Source organism: Coenobita brevimanus, chromosome 33 (assembly GCF_032717465.1).
Source record: "Coenobita brevimanus isolate Jiangsu-jjx chromosome 33, ASM3271746v2, whole genome shotgun sequence".
In the NCBI taxonomy this organism is placed as follows: domain Eukaryota; kingdom Metazoa; phylum Arthropoda; class Malacostraca; order Decapoda; family Coenobitidae; genus Coenobita; species Coenobita brevimanus.
The window spans coordinates 34,286,908-34,299,849 of record NC_136986.1 but is presented as its reverse complement, the minus strand read 5'-3'; positions in this window follow the sequence as shown (position 1 = coordinate 34,299,849).

Sequence of the window (12,942 nt, the reverse complement as noted above, 5' to 3'; positions counted from 1 at the left end):
AAAACTGTTCCTTCCAAGAGAAAAACAAAATACAAGAGAGAGCCAAATTCAAGATCCATTCATTTCGAGATGCCTGGACACACTGCGTTTGAAAGACTGGAGATCATAGGAAGCAGGAAATACAGACAGAGGGAGACAGTTCCAGAGTTGACCTGTTGCATAAATAAAGGACTGGGAGTAATGGTTAACTCTTGCATTAGAGAGTTGGACAGAAAAGAGGTGAGAGTTTGCTGCTAGACGGGTGCTACGCACCCATTGTAGAAGTGGAGGAATGCATGCAGACAGTTCAGAGGAACAGTGACCATTGAAATAGTGATAGAAAAGAGATAAAGATGCAACATTGCGGCGAAGAGACAGAGGTTGAAGAGAGTCAGTAAAAGGGAGAGAGTTAATGAGACGAAAAGCCTTTGACTCCACCCTATTGAGAAGAGCTGCATGTGGGGAGCCTCCCCATACATGAGAGTTGTACTCCACACAGGGGCGGATAAAACCCCTGTATACTGTAGAGTCAACAATTGTGCAGGGGCAAAGAAGGAATGGAGTCGGCTTAGCACACCCAATCTCTTGGAAGCAGATTTTATGAGAGATGTAATATGATCTTTCCCAGATAAGTCCCGAGCAAATGAAACCCCAAGCATGTTCAACGATGATGCAGGATTAAGGTGAGTATTATTAAACATAAGTGGGTATACCTTTGGAAGATTTTGTTGGGTTCATAGGTGCAAAAACTGAGTCTTTGATGCATTAAAAACAACCAGATTATTTTTATACCAGTCAGAGATACGAGCCAAGTCAGACATTAGGTGTGCCATAGCCTCATCCCTTGCCTGTTGAAGTAACTGCTAAGACGTTGTGGGAATCGAATGGAAAGGTGAAGGGTTGAGTCATCAGCGTATGAGTGGATAGGGTTAGATGTACAGCTTAGAAGGTCATTGATGAATAAATGGAAGAGAGTTGGTGATAGGACAGAGCCCTGAGGAACACCACTGTTAATAGATCTAGGAGAAGAACGATAGCCGTCTACAACAGTGGCTATAGAACGACCAGAAAGGAAGCTAGAGATGAAGGCACAGATAGACGGATAGAAACTGTAAGAGGGCAGTTTGGAATTAAAGCTTTATGCCTGACTCGATTGAAAGCCTTTGAGATGTCAAGTGCAATGGCAAGGCTTTCACCAAAGTCCCGAAAGGAGGATGACCAGGAGTCTGAAAGGCAGGTGAGAAGATCGCCTGTGGAGCGTCCCTGACGGAACCCATACTGACGATCAGAAAGAAGGTTTTGATAGGAAAGATGCTTTAAATTTTTCTATTAAGAATAGACTCAAAAACTTTTGAGACAGGATGTTAAAGCAATTGGACGATAGTTAGAGGGTTGGGAATGGTCACCCTTCTTTGGGACTGGCTGAATGAAAGCAAACTTCCAGCAAGAAGGAAAGGTACAAGTTGACAGACAAAGGCGAAAGAGTTTGCCTAGGCAGGGTGTAAGCACAGAAGCACAGTTCTTGAGAACAACAGGAGGGACTCCATCAGGCCCATATGCCTTATTAGTACTGAGGCCAGCAATGGCAGAAAATGCATCAGTTGAAGAAATTTTAATATTAGCCATGAGGAAGTCAGAGGGGGGAAGTGATGGAGAAACAGCACCGGAATCGTCTAAGGTGGAATTGGAGGAGAAAGTCTGAGCAAAGAGGTCTGCTTTATCAGTAGAAGTAATAGCTACAGAGCCATCAGAGTAGAAAAGAGGAGGGAAGAATGATGAGGTAAAATTGTTAGAAAGGTTTTTGGCAAGGTGCCAGAAGGAGCGGGAAGAGTTCGAGTTAGAGAGTTGAGAGCATTTTGTACAGATGAAATTATTTTTAGCAGAGTGAAGAACAGACTTAGCATGATTCCGGGCAGAAATGTATAAAAGATGTGATTCAGGGGTGGGTTGGCTCCGGTACCTTTTATAGGCCCTCTCCTTGTTGCGGACAGCACTAGAACAAGCGTGATTAACCCGCGGCGTCCCATCGACGTTCTTTAACGTCCACACATTTTGTCACGGCCAATCCTGTCTACGTACATAAACGCGAATCAATTGCAAGGTCCGTAATTTGCACAATTTTCAATTTTCGCGAATGATTTTTAGTACGTATACACGTGACACCTTCCTCTACAAGATGCCAGGCAGGGACAGTGCCTTACCCAGCATGACCTCCTCCCCCCCCCCTGCACGCCATTGTCTCAGCAATTCACCTGTTATCAGTGACGTGGCCAGTAAAGCCATGTCATGCCACAGTACGGAATTCAGGGCCAGAGTGATCCCCAATCATTGACAATGTGGAGGACAAACTTTACATAGCATTAGAGGAAGAAACAGTCAGAAATGATGATCAGGTAATGTGGCAAAAAAAGGTCAGGTATGGTGATGAGTTAGTGAGTGAAACAATGCTTATAATGCCTATATTACTGCTTGAAAACCAATATACTCTTGTACTACATATAAATTCGTACCAAGTAAACAAATAAATACTGTTTATGAGTGGTGTGAAATAGTAATTCTCCCATAGAACTCGTTTTCTTTGGTGCCAGCCTGTTAGAAAACCCAGTCAGGTAAGGAGGTACTCCTACCAGTATCGAGTATTTTAAACCTCAGGTGAGCGATTTCTCTATGAATTTTCGATGTTTCTCACCAAAAGCAGAGGGTTGAGCCCCCAAAAAATTTTTCCAAAAATGGTCGGGATTAGGTGGAGTCAGTGGTGGAAAAGTGGTCGGGATGGGGTCGGTTAAACCAAGGCTTTCATGCATTAGTCAAAGGATATGAGAAACGAATGTATGCTTCTATGCCCGAGAGAATAACCTCCGTAATGTGTGAAGCACACTCAGATGGCTCCCGGCTATGGAAGCAATAATCATTCCAGGGAAAATCAAAGAAGTACTGCCTGAGGGCCTCCCAATCTGCAGCTCCAAAGTGCCAGAGATGACGTTTTTTTGGAAGGTCCGGAGGCCATACCGGAGCGATAGGACAGGTTAAGGTGATAAGGTTATGATCGGAGGAGCCCAACGGAGAGAAAAGATTAACAGTGTAAGCAGAAGGATTAGTTGTATGTATTAAAACAAAAAATCGAAAAAAATGGCAAGCCATTTTTTTTTTGGGGGGAGGGGAGGGGCAGTCGCTATACATAAAAAACAAAGAACACTATGAGCCTAGTACTTGTGTCACAACTTGAGGGACGGAGGTCCTTCATTATGGGCATTGTGGATGCCACACAGCATAAAGATAACCTGCAAGCTCGAAGTGAAAAGATCTTCCCCGTCCTCAGGTACACCTGGGTCTCACAGACCCGACACGCAATTCTGAGTGATATACTGAAAAAAACAAAGAGAGACACGAAAGTAACCCCTCTACACCCTGTATGGGCACAGAAAGTTAGGAAGCTATTGAGAAGGACAGGGATCCCAAGCATCTATAAGTTACTGAACTAAAGCATCGAAAAAACCGCCCAGGTCTGTCAGACCCTAGTATATCTGAAGAGGATTAATGGCATAGCCTCCACCTCCCTCTTATCGGTTGAGTATGAATAATAACGAGGGTCAATTGTGGTTAACCATCATTAATACTAATCGGTTAAGCTACTGTATACAAAATATCGAAAATCATGTAAATTTAGCATGGGGGAAATGGTGAAAAGTTGTTACAGAAGTGGTCTGTTGCTTCAAGGGAAGAGGTTTAGTTGCAACGATTGGTTAGGGAACAGTCTGATGATGTGAATATCGTTATAACAGACTGCTCATCATCCACATGACCCGCTGCCATGTCATAGAAACACCGTTGCCAGGACCATCATGAAAGAGCTGACTGAGACAGCCCTAGCAAGTAGCTAGTATGGACTGTGTGCATTAGCATCGAAGACTTTGCCCTGTGAAGTGGATGTTCGACTGATTCTTCCGAAAACCGAAATTCTTAAGTCATGTCTGAAGCTTATCCTTTCCATCAAGATTGGTCCAAATCGATTCAAAACTGTATGAGTAGATCTTGCCTTATGACTCTGGCATTTGACTGCTCCTCAGAGTCAATTTCTTTTATCCTTGCCTTGCCCTGAACTTTTCCCCAAAGTTTGGCCTAAATCACGTTAAAACTGTATGTTGACCATGCCGTGTGATCCTGACCTTTGATATATTGTGTTAATAGACAGGTCAATCCTCTGACCAATCATTAACCCTTCCACCAAGTTGGGCATAAATCATATCAAACAGGTTCAGAAATTTTGTTCACACAGATACGTGGATCAGAATTTGAACCTGCCCTGTGATCTTGACTTTTGACTCATTGTTCTCAAAACCACACCCCTTCGTTCTGATTTTTCCATAACCATTTACCCAAGTTTGGTGTAAATCAGATGAAAACTGTATAAGCTGACCTTGCTAGGTCAATGTTTGACCTCTTCCTGTGATAACCTTTGACCTATTGTTCATCAAAACAATAGGTTCTGTGCAGCCTTTCAGTCCTTCACTGAGGTTTGGTTAAAATCGAGTAAGAACTGTTTGAGTTTTTTCGTTTTCACACAGACACACACACACACACACACACACACACACACACACACACACACACACACACAGAAGGAGTCAATCGAGTCAGACGTGCGACATGGGCGCTCCGTACCGAACCAACACGGCCAGTGGCATTACCTAAATTAGTATCTTTGTATGAGTCAAGCTCTGTACCAGGTTAGACTAAATGAATTTTCATTATTAAAAGGAAAAAAATAATAAGTTTAAACAAGACTTGTTCAAACAGGAAATAGAACCAAGACGAAAAGAATGTGCTGAGTCAGCTGAGGTTTGTTTAGACTACAGCAACAAGGGGATTGTAAGTACATACTCTGTACTTTTAGTATTGCAAAATGGATACATACTTCAGTAAAGCAAATTTGGAAAAGAAAAGGGATAAAGGTAAAAAGCAAAATGATGATTTCTACCAAGAACTGGTTGAAGTGGAGACTCAAAACAGACTTGTTGAACGTGTAAACAAACTAGAAATGGCTTTCAAAAATGAAATTGATGAAATAAAGAAGCAGATGCACTTGCAAAAGGAAGAAATAGAAAAAGTAGGAAGAGAGGCCAACAAGAAAGACACAACCATCAGTGAACTAACAGTGGAATTGAGTACACTTAGGAAGAAAATGAGTGAAATGGCAAGTACAGTAGTCAATCACGAGTGTTATGGAAGAGTTCAAAAATGACACAGACACAATTAGGCAAGTAAGCAGTCTGATAGACCAGAGCAGTGATATTGAGGAGAAGATAACACAGGTGAATGAAGCTGTGCAAAGCTACAAAAATGATGTGGAAACCACGTATGCTGAAATGGTGAAAGTAAAGAAAGACTTAGAATCAAGGGTGGAGGAAAAAATCATTAAAAAGGAAGTGAAAAGAATAATCCAAAACAATCCAAAGTTAGTCAGAGATTCTGTAGATATAAACAAATCTATAGTAATCACTGGTATAGAAGAGGAAGAAGTAAAAAACAAGATCACAAGAGACAAAAAGGAGATGGCAAATGTAATGAGCTTACTGAAAGAAGTATCAGAGGAAATCTGTAGTAAAGACATAGAGGAACACAAAAGGTTAGGGAAATATGAGAAAAGCAAGGCAAGACCTCTAAAGGTGACTTTCCAGAGTGTAAACACTGTGGAAGAGATACTAAAAAATGCAAAGAATCTTATGGAAAAAGAGGAGTTCAATCATGTATGGATAAAAAGATGCCTAACACAAGAGGAAATGGAATTACTGAAAGAGAAAAGGGAGGAAGCAAAAACAAAAAAATGAGGGAAGATCAGAAGAGGAGAAGAAAATTTTTTTTTACAAAGTAATAGGATTGCAGGTACGAAAGTGGTACACAAACAGGATGGAATAAAAAGGAGGAAGATAGTAGAACCATGTCATGACAAGTATATAAACAAGATGATAAAGTTGATGTACTCAAATGTGGATGGAATGGTATCTAAATTACTAGAGATGAATGATTATGTCAGAGAAAATGAACCACAAATAATATGCCTAACTGAAACAAAATTAACACCAAGGATATCCAATGACATACTAAACTTAGCGGAATACAATATATGGAGAAGAGACAGAAATTTTAAAAAAGGAGGAGGAATTATAATATTAACTAAGAAAAATCTAAAAGTCAATGAAATAAAACTAGATATACCATCACAAGTAGAACTGATTGCAGTAGAGATCAACACATCTGAAGGTAAAGTAATTGTAGCCAATTTGTACATGCCACACAGATCAAACACATGGGAAAGAGATGAATATGAGGACCTGGCAGAGAGTACTATTCAGAGTTTAACCCGCCCCGTCCCGTCGACGTATGGGTACGTTGCAATGATTTGCATTTGCCAGTCCCGGCGACATACCGGTACGTCGTGCAATTGCAAGGTCCCTAATTTCCACAATTTTCAATTTTCGCATGTGATTTTTCGTATGTATACACGGGACACCTTCCTCTATTTCTCTATAAGATGCCAAGCAGGGACAATGCCTTACACCGCATAACCTCCCCCCTCCCCCCCTCACGCCATTGTCTCGGCAATTCACCTGTTACCAGTGACCTGGCCAATAAAGACATTCAGGGCCAGAGAGATTCGCCAATCGATGACAATGTGGAGGACAAGGTTTACATAGCATTAGAGGAAGAAAGAGTCAGAAATGATGATCAGGTAATGTGGGAAAAAAAGGTCAGGTATGGTGATTAGTTAGTGAGTGAAACAATGCTTATAATGCCTATATTACTGCTTGAAAACCAATATACTCTCATACTACATATAAATTCGTACCAAGTAAGTAAATAAATACCGTTTATGAGTGGATAAAATAGTTACCCTCCTATAGAACTCGTTTTCTTTGGTGCCAGCATGTTAGAAAACCCAGTCAGGTAAGGAGGAACTCCTACCTGGATTGAGTATTTTAAACCTCAGGTGAGCGTTTTCTCTATGAATTTTCGATGTTTCTCACCAAAAGCGGAGGTTTTAGCCAAAAAAAAATTTTTTGAAAATACCTCGGGACAGGGGGATGTTGGAGGTGAGGAAAACCTCGGGACATGACGGATTAAGATCATTACTACATAAAATGGAAGAGAAATCGGAAAGAATTATACTAACTGGGGATTTTAATACAAATATAAATTGGAATACTCTAGATATAATTAGCCAAGAAAGCTGTTGGGACCAAAATCTCCTGGATCTCGTACAAGAGTTTTTCCTAATGTCATAAAAGACCTTGTAGTTCCTTTGTGGTTACTTGTAGTTGAGTTATATATATATTAGACTTGTGGACGAGCGGTTATTATACTGGAGTAGCTTTGTAAGTGGATAATCTTCTTTCCCATTTGTCATGTAGTGACAGGAGAGGTAAAAAATAGTATGGGACTATTTTTATTTGTCTTGGAAATAATAACAAGTCTCTCACACAGAGCGAAGTATAGAGTCCCACTAGCTATCTCTCTGTCTCGCTCTCTCTGTCCCTCTCTCAAGTTGCTAAGCCCTTCTCCCTGCGACCTGTCTCTTCTATCGCCTGTCTCCTTCTGCCCTCTCTTTCCTAAATTCTGGTGAAACAGGAGACGTATCACGTGTGTTCCTTGTGGATGGAAAGTTCTAGAAGCCTGTGTGTGAGTATGTGTGTATGTGTGTGTATGGTCACTAGGGCTTTGTTCACCGGTGGATTGCTGACAACTAACTGCATCATCTCCTTACTGGCCACTGTCGTCAGCTTTCCTCAGTGTAATTTGCAAGCTCATTTCCCATTCCCAGGCTCGCATAGAGCTGTCTATCTATCTATTTATCTATCTATCTATTACGATTTGTAACTACAATATGGAGTCCCAATACATTGCTCGGTCACGCGAAAATGGCGTACCATCGACAGTTAATAGTCCTAACATATTAATACATATTATATACACATTATAATGAACTTATAAGCTAATTAAGTGAAATACATAATATTGTAAAAGTAACATAATTGTATGAATATTGTATACATATAATATTTATAGTAAATAGTGATTATTTAGTAATATTACATTTTAAACAAGTTGTATACATATTTGAATAAATGCATTAAAGTAAATTATTTAACTGTAATACAGTATGTACTTGGATTATTGTAGTGAAATGCATAACTGTGTTGGCCTTATAATTGTAGTTACATTTTATTAATGCAACTGTTACATAAGTGTCTTGGCCTTATAATTGTAGTTAAAGTTACATAAAAGTTACATCTTGTTAATGCAACTGTTAATTGGCAAAGTGTAACATAATGCAATCGTTTGTCGTTACATAATTGTTACATATTGTTTGTAGTTACATAATTGTAGTTAAAGTTACATAAAAGTTACATCTTGTTAATGCAACTGTTACATAAATGGTACATATTGTTTGTAGTTACATAATTGTAGCAAGTGTAACATAATGCAATCGTCTGTCATTACATAATTGTTACATATCGTTTGTAGTTACATAATTGTAGTTAAAGTTACATAAAAGTTACATCTTGTTAATGCAACTGTTACATAAATGGTACATATTGTTTGTAGTTACATAATTGTAGCAAGTGTAACATAATGCAATCGTATGTCGTTACATAATTGTTACATATCGTTTGTAGTTACATAATTGTAGTTAAAGTTACATAAAAGTTACATCTTGTTAATGCAACTGTTACAAAAATGGTACATATTGTTTGTAGTTACATAATTGTAGCAAGTGTAACATAATGCAATTGTTTGTCGTTACATAATTATAATATGGAGTTACATAACTGTAATAACTGCAGTCCTAACATATGAATCCGGTCTTGCTGCGGTCGATGATAGTGATGATGTGTCATGCCACTTGCTTGTGGAGACAACAATTTGCTTTTTTGTTTGTAGTTTATGTGATCTTACTCTATTTCTATTTTTTCTTTCTTACTTTTTCTTTCTTTCTTTCTTTTTTTTTTGTATGTATTGATTTTCTATAGTTTGTTTTTCTTCGCTTGTGTACGCTTTTTCCATGTTGTTCATGGTTGCATAATTACTGGCTAATTTCCTTGGGATACTTTTTTAAAGTTTAGTTTATATTGCACAGATATTACTGAAAATGATATTATATAGTCCCATATTTTGTTATTTTATATAAAAAAAATATATATACACTATATACAGTATTAACTATATACACTGACTTGTTGTTCACCTGTACCTATCGTGAGTAATATGTGTGTCAGCACTGTGTGGAAAGCATTGTCTTCACGATTGTGTTGAAGATGTTCACTCTTGCTAACGTCATTTGTGTTGGCCATTTTTTTTTTTTCTAGTTTACCTTGTAACTTAATTTATATGTTTCCACTAGGTAACTTTAATTAATTAATGTTTAATACAGTTCTTTTAATCGCTCACTGAGGAACTGTGATGGTATATTTTCTTTATTACTTTGTATTTATAATAATGTATAGTTGTACGTATGAAACACGTATTTTATGTAGGTATAAATGGTAACACTCGTTGGTAGTAAATAAATGTTATAATAAATGAATGAATATATACAGTGTAGAATATTTATTGTTGGTGATTATTTAGTGTTTGAGTTATGCAGATAACTGAAGTAAGTATGCGTATTTAAGCTGTAACTATACAGCACGTTTTATATATTTGTGCAGAAGCTTATTGTCTATCACTGTGTATTGTATAAATGAAGTAACTATGTAACTCACTAATTTTTACCGTGGTAGGAATGGTGTGAGTGGTGGTGCGGGTGGTGTGTTGACCGACGTGGCGTCTTTTCAGCAAGCATGCATGATGACGTCGACTTCCCACACTGGTAGCTGTGGTGAGTGAATGAGTAGCGATGAGTAACTTGAGTGAAGACGAGTAAGATGAGTTGTGAATATGGACTTGGTGTTTGATTCGTCGTCTTGACCTCTTCACTCCTGCGTAAGCGTTGGGGGTTGGGTGGATGTAGCAGAGAGAGGAGGGTGAGGTCTGGTGGTTATGAGTTGTGTCTCACTCTTCGTTTGTTTGTTCCGTTTTTCTTCCTCGATGTTTTCTCTGTCCTTTTTCCTTGTGATTTACTCGTTGAAGGATGAAGACTGCCGCTACTTGTAGGTGCGTGTAGAAGATTATACAGACGACTCGTAGAGTTGTTACTTTTAGTTGATTGTAGATGGTTGTAGTTCGTTGGTTCGTCGTAGAAATTTCAAGATTGTTTGTATCAGTATATTATTAAACTACTTGCAAGGCGTCCTGTGAATTCAATGTTGATTCGTAGACGAGGTTGGTATACGTTCGCTGCTACCAAATGTCATAAATGTCATAAAAGACTTTGTAACTTCTTTGTGGTTACTTGTAGTTGAGTTATATATATATTAGACTTGTGGGCGAGCGGTTGTTCTATTTGAGTAGCTTCGTGAGTAGCTAATCTTCTTTCCCATTTGTCATGTAGTGACAGGAGAGGTAAAGAATAGTATGGGACTATTTTTATTTGTCTTGGAAATATTAACAAGTCTCTCACACAGAGTGAAGTATAGAGTCCCGCTAGCTATCTCTCTGTCTCGCTCTCTCTGTCCCTCTCTCAAGTTGCTAAGCCCTTCTCCCTGCGACCTGTCTCTTCTATCGCCTGTCTCCTTCTGCCCTCTCTTTCCTAAATTCTGGTGAAACAGGAGACGTATCACGTGTGTTCCTTGTGGATGGAAAGTTCTAGAAGCCTGTGTGTGAGTATGTGTGTATGTGTGTGTATGGTCACTAGGGCTTTGTTCACCGGTGGATTGCTGACAACTAACTGCATCATCTCCTTACTGGCCACTGTCGTCAGCTTTCCTCAGTGTAATTTGCAAGCTCATTTCCCATTCCCAGGCTCGCATAGAGCTGTCTATCTATCTATTTATATATCTATCTATTATGATTTGTAACTACAATATGGAGTCCCAATACACTAACGCAACATGTGAGGGAAACCTCCAGAAAAAGAGGACTTGATGTACCTTCAGTGCTAGATCTAATATTTACTAGGCAAGAAAATGATATTGACAGTGTAATATATCACCCTCCACTCGGCAAAAACGATCATGCAGTACTAAATTATAACTTCAGGATAGCATATGACATAGTAAACAGCAATGACAGTTACAAAAAGAGCCTAAACTATAAAAAGGGAAATTATCAAGACCTAAAGAAGTATTTCTTAGAAGTTGATTGGGAAAATGAGCTTATAGGACAAAATTTAAATGCTGTATATAAAAAATTCTGTGAATTTTATGAAATAGGAGTCCAGATGTACATCCCACAGCACAAAGAAGCAGATAAGAAAATACAGAAATGGTTCAATACAGAATGTAAAAAATCAAAAGAAAGAAGAGATTTGTTGTGGAATAGATACAGAAGACACAATAGTGAAAGGGCATATAATAATTACAAACAGGCAAGAAACGATTATACAAGAATAAGGAGGGAAGCCCAAAAACAGTTTGAGGAGGATATAATAAATAAAAGTAGTGATCAACCAAAGCTGTTTTACAGCTATATCAGAAGCAAAACCAAAGTAAAAGATATAATACAATCCATTACGGACGAGGGAATCACTCATACACAAGAGAAAGATATTTGATATTTGTGAAGCACTAAATAAGAATTTCCAATTAGCTTTTACAGAAGAAAATAATTTTGAGAGGGACTATGTGGAACATGCATGTCCACACATACTACCAGATATACAAATAGCAGAAAAAGTAATACAGGAGGAGTTAAGTAGATTAGACAGAGGAAAAGCAAGTGGTCCTGATGAAATTTCATGTTGGGTACTACGAGAATGTGCAAAGGAGTTAAGTAAACCATTATTTTTAATTTTCAAGAAATCCTTGAGTCAAGGTAAACTACCTGATATTTGGAAAAAAGCAAATATTGTCCCCTTATTCAAGAAAGGAAATAGACAAAATCCACTCAACTACCGACCAGTATCACTGACCAGTGTTGTAAGCAAGGTATTAGAAAAGCTTATAAGAAAAGCTTGAGTAAATCATCTAGAAGAACACAGTATGATAACAGAAAGACAGTTTGGTTTCAGAAAAGGAAAATCATGTGTTACTAATCTGTTGAGCTACTATGACAGAGTAACAAACACAATACAGGAAAGGGAAGGATGGGTGGACAGTTTCTATTTAGATTTCAAGAAAGCTTTTGACACAGTAGCACACCAAAGACTTTTATGGAAACTGTACCATCAAGGAGGAATTCGAGGCAAACTGTTTTGTTGGATGCATGACTTTCTCATAAAAAGAGAAATGAGAACAGTACTAAGAGGAAACTACTCATCATGGAAAGAAGTGACTAGTGGAGTACCACAGGGTTCAGTGCTGGCACCAATCATGTTTTTTGTGTATATAAATGATATAAATAGTAACACTGGAAATGAGAGCTATCTGAATATGTTTGCAGATGATGCAAAAATACAAAGGAGAATTACTAACACAGACTCTTGTAAAGAGCTACAAGAAGAATTAAATAAACTTCATGCATGGAGTAGTACATGGCAAATGGAATTCAATGTGGACAAGTGTCATGTAATCAAGTTTGGTAAAAGTGGAAAAAGACCTGATTGGGATTATAAGTTAGGAAACAAAACCCTATACACATCAGAAAGAGAGAAAGATCTAGGTGTGATTATCAATAACAGACTATCTCTGGCTGACCACATCAGCGAGAAGGTACGGAACATGTATACACTGCTTCCAAATATGAGAATAGCATTCACATACATAAATGAAGACATGCTAAGAAGGATAATAACAGCATTCATTAGACCAACCCTGGAATATGCATCAGTAGTCTGGAGTCCTCATCTCAAAAAGCACATAGACAAGATTGAAAAAATTCAAAGGGCCGCTACAAGATCGATACCAAGCTTAAGGGACCTAAGCTACG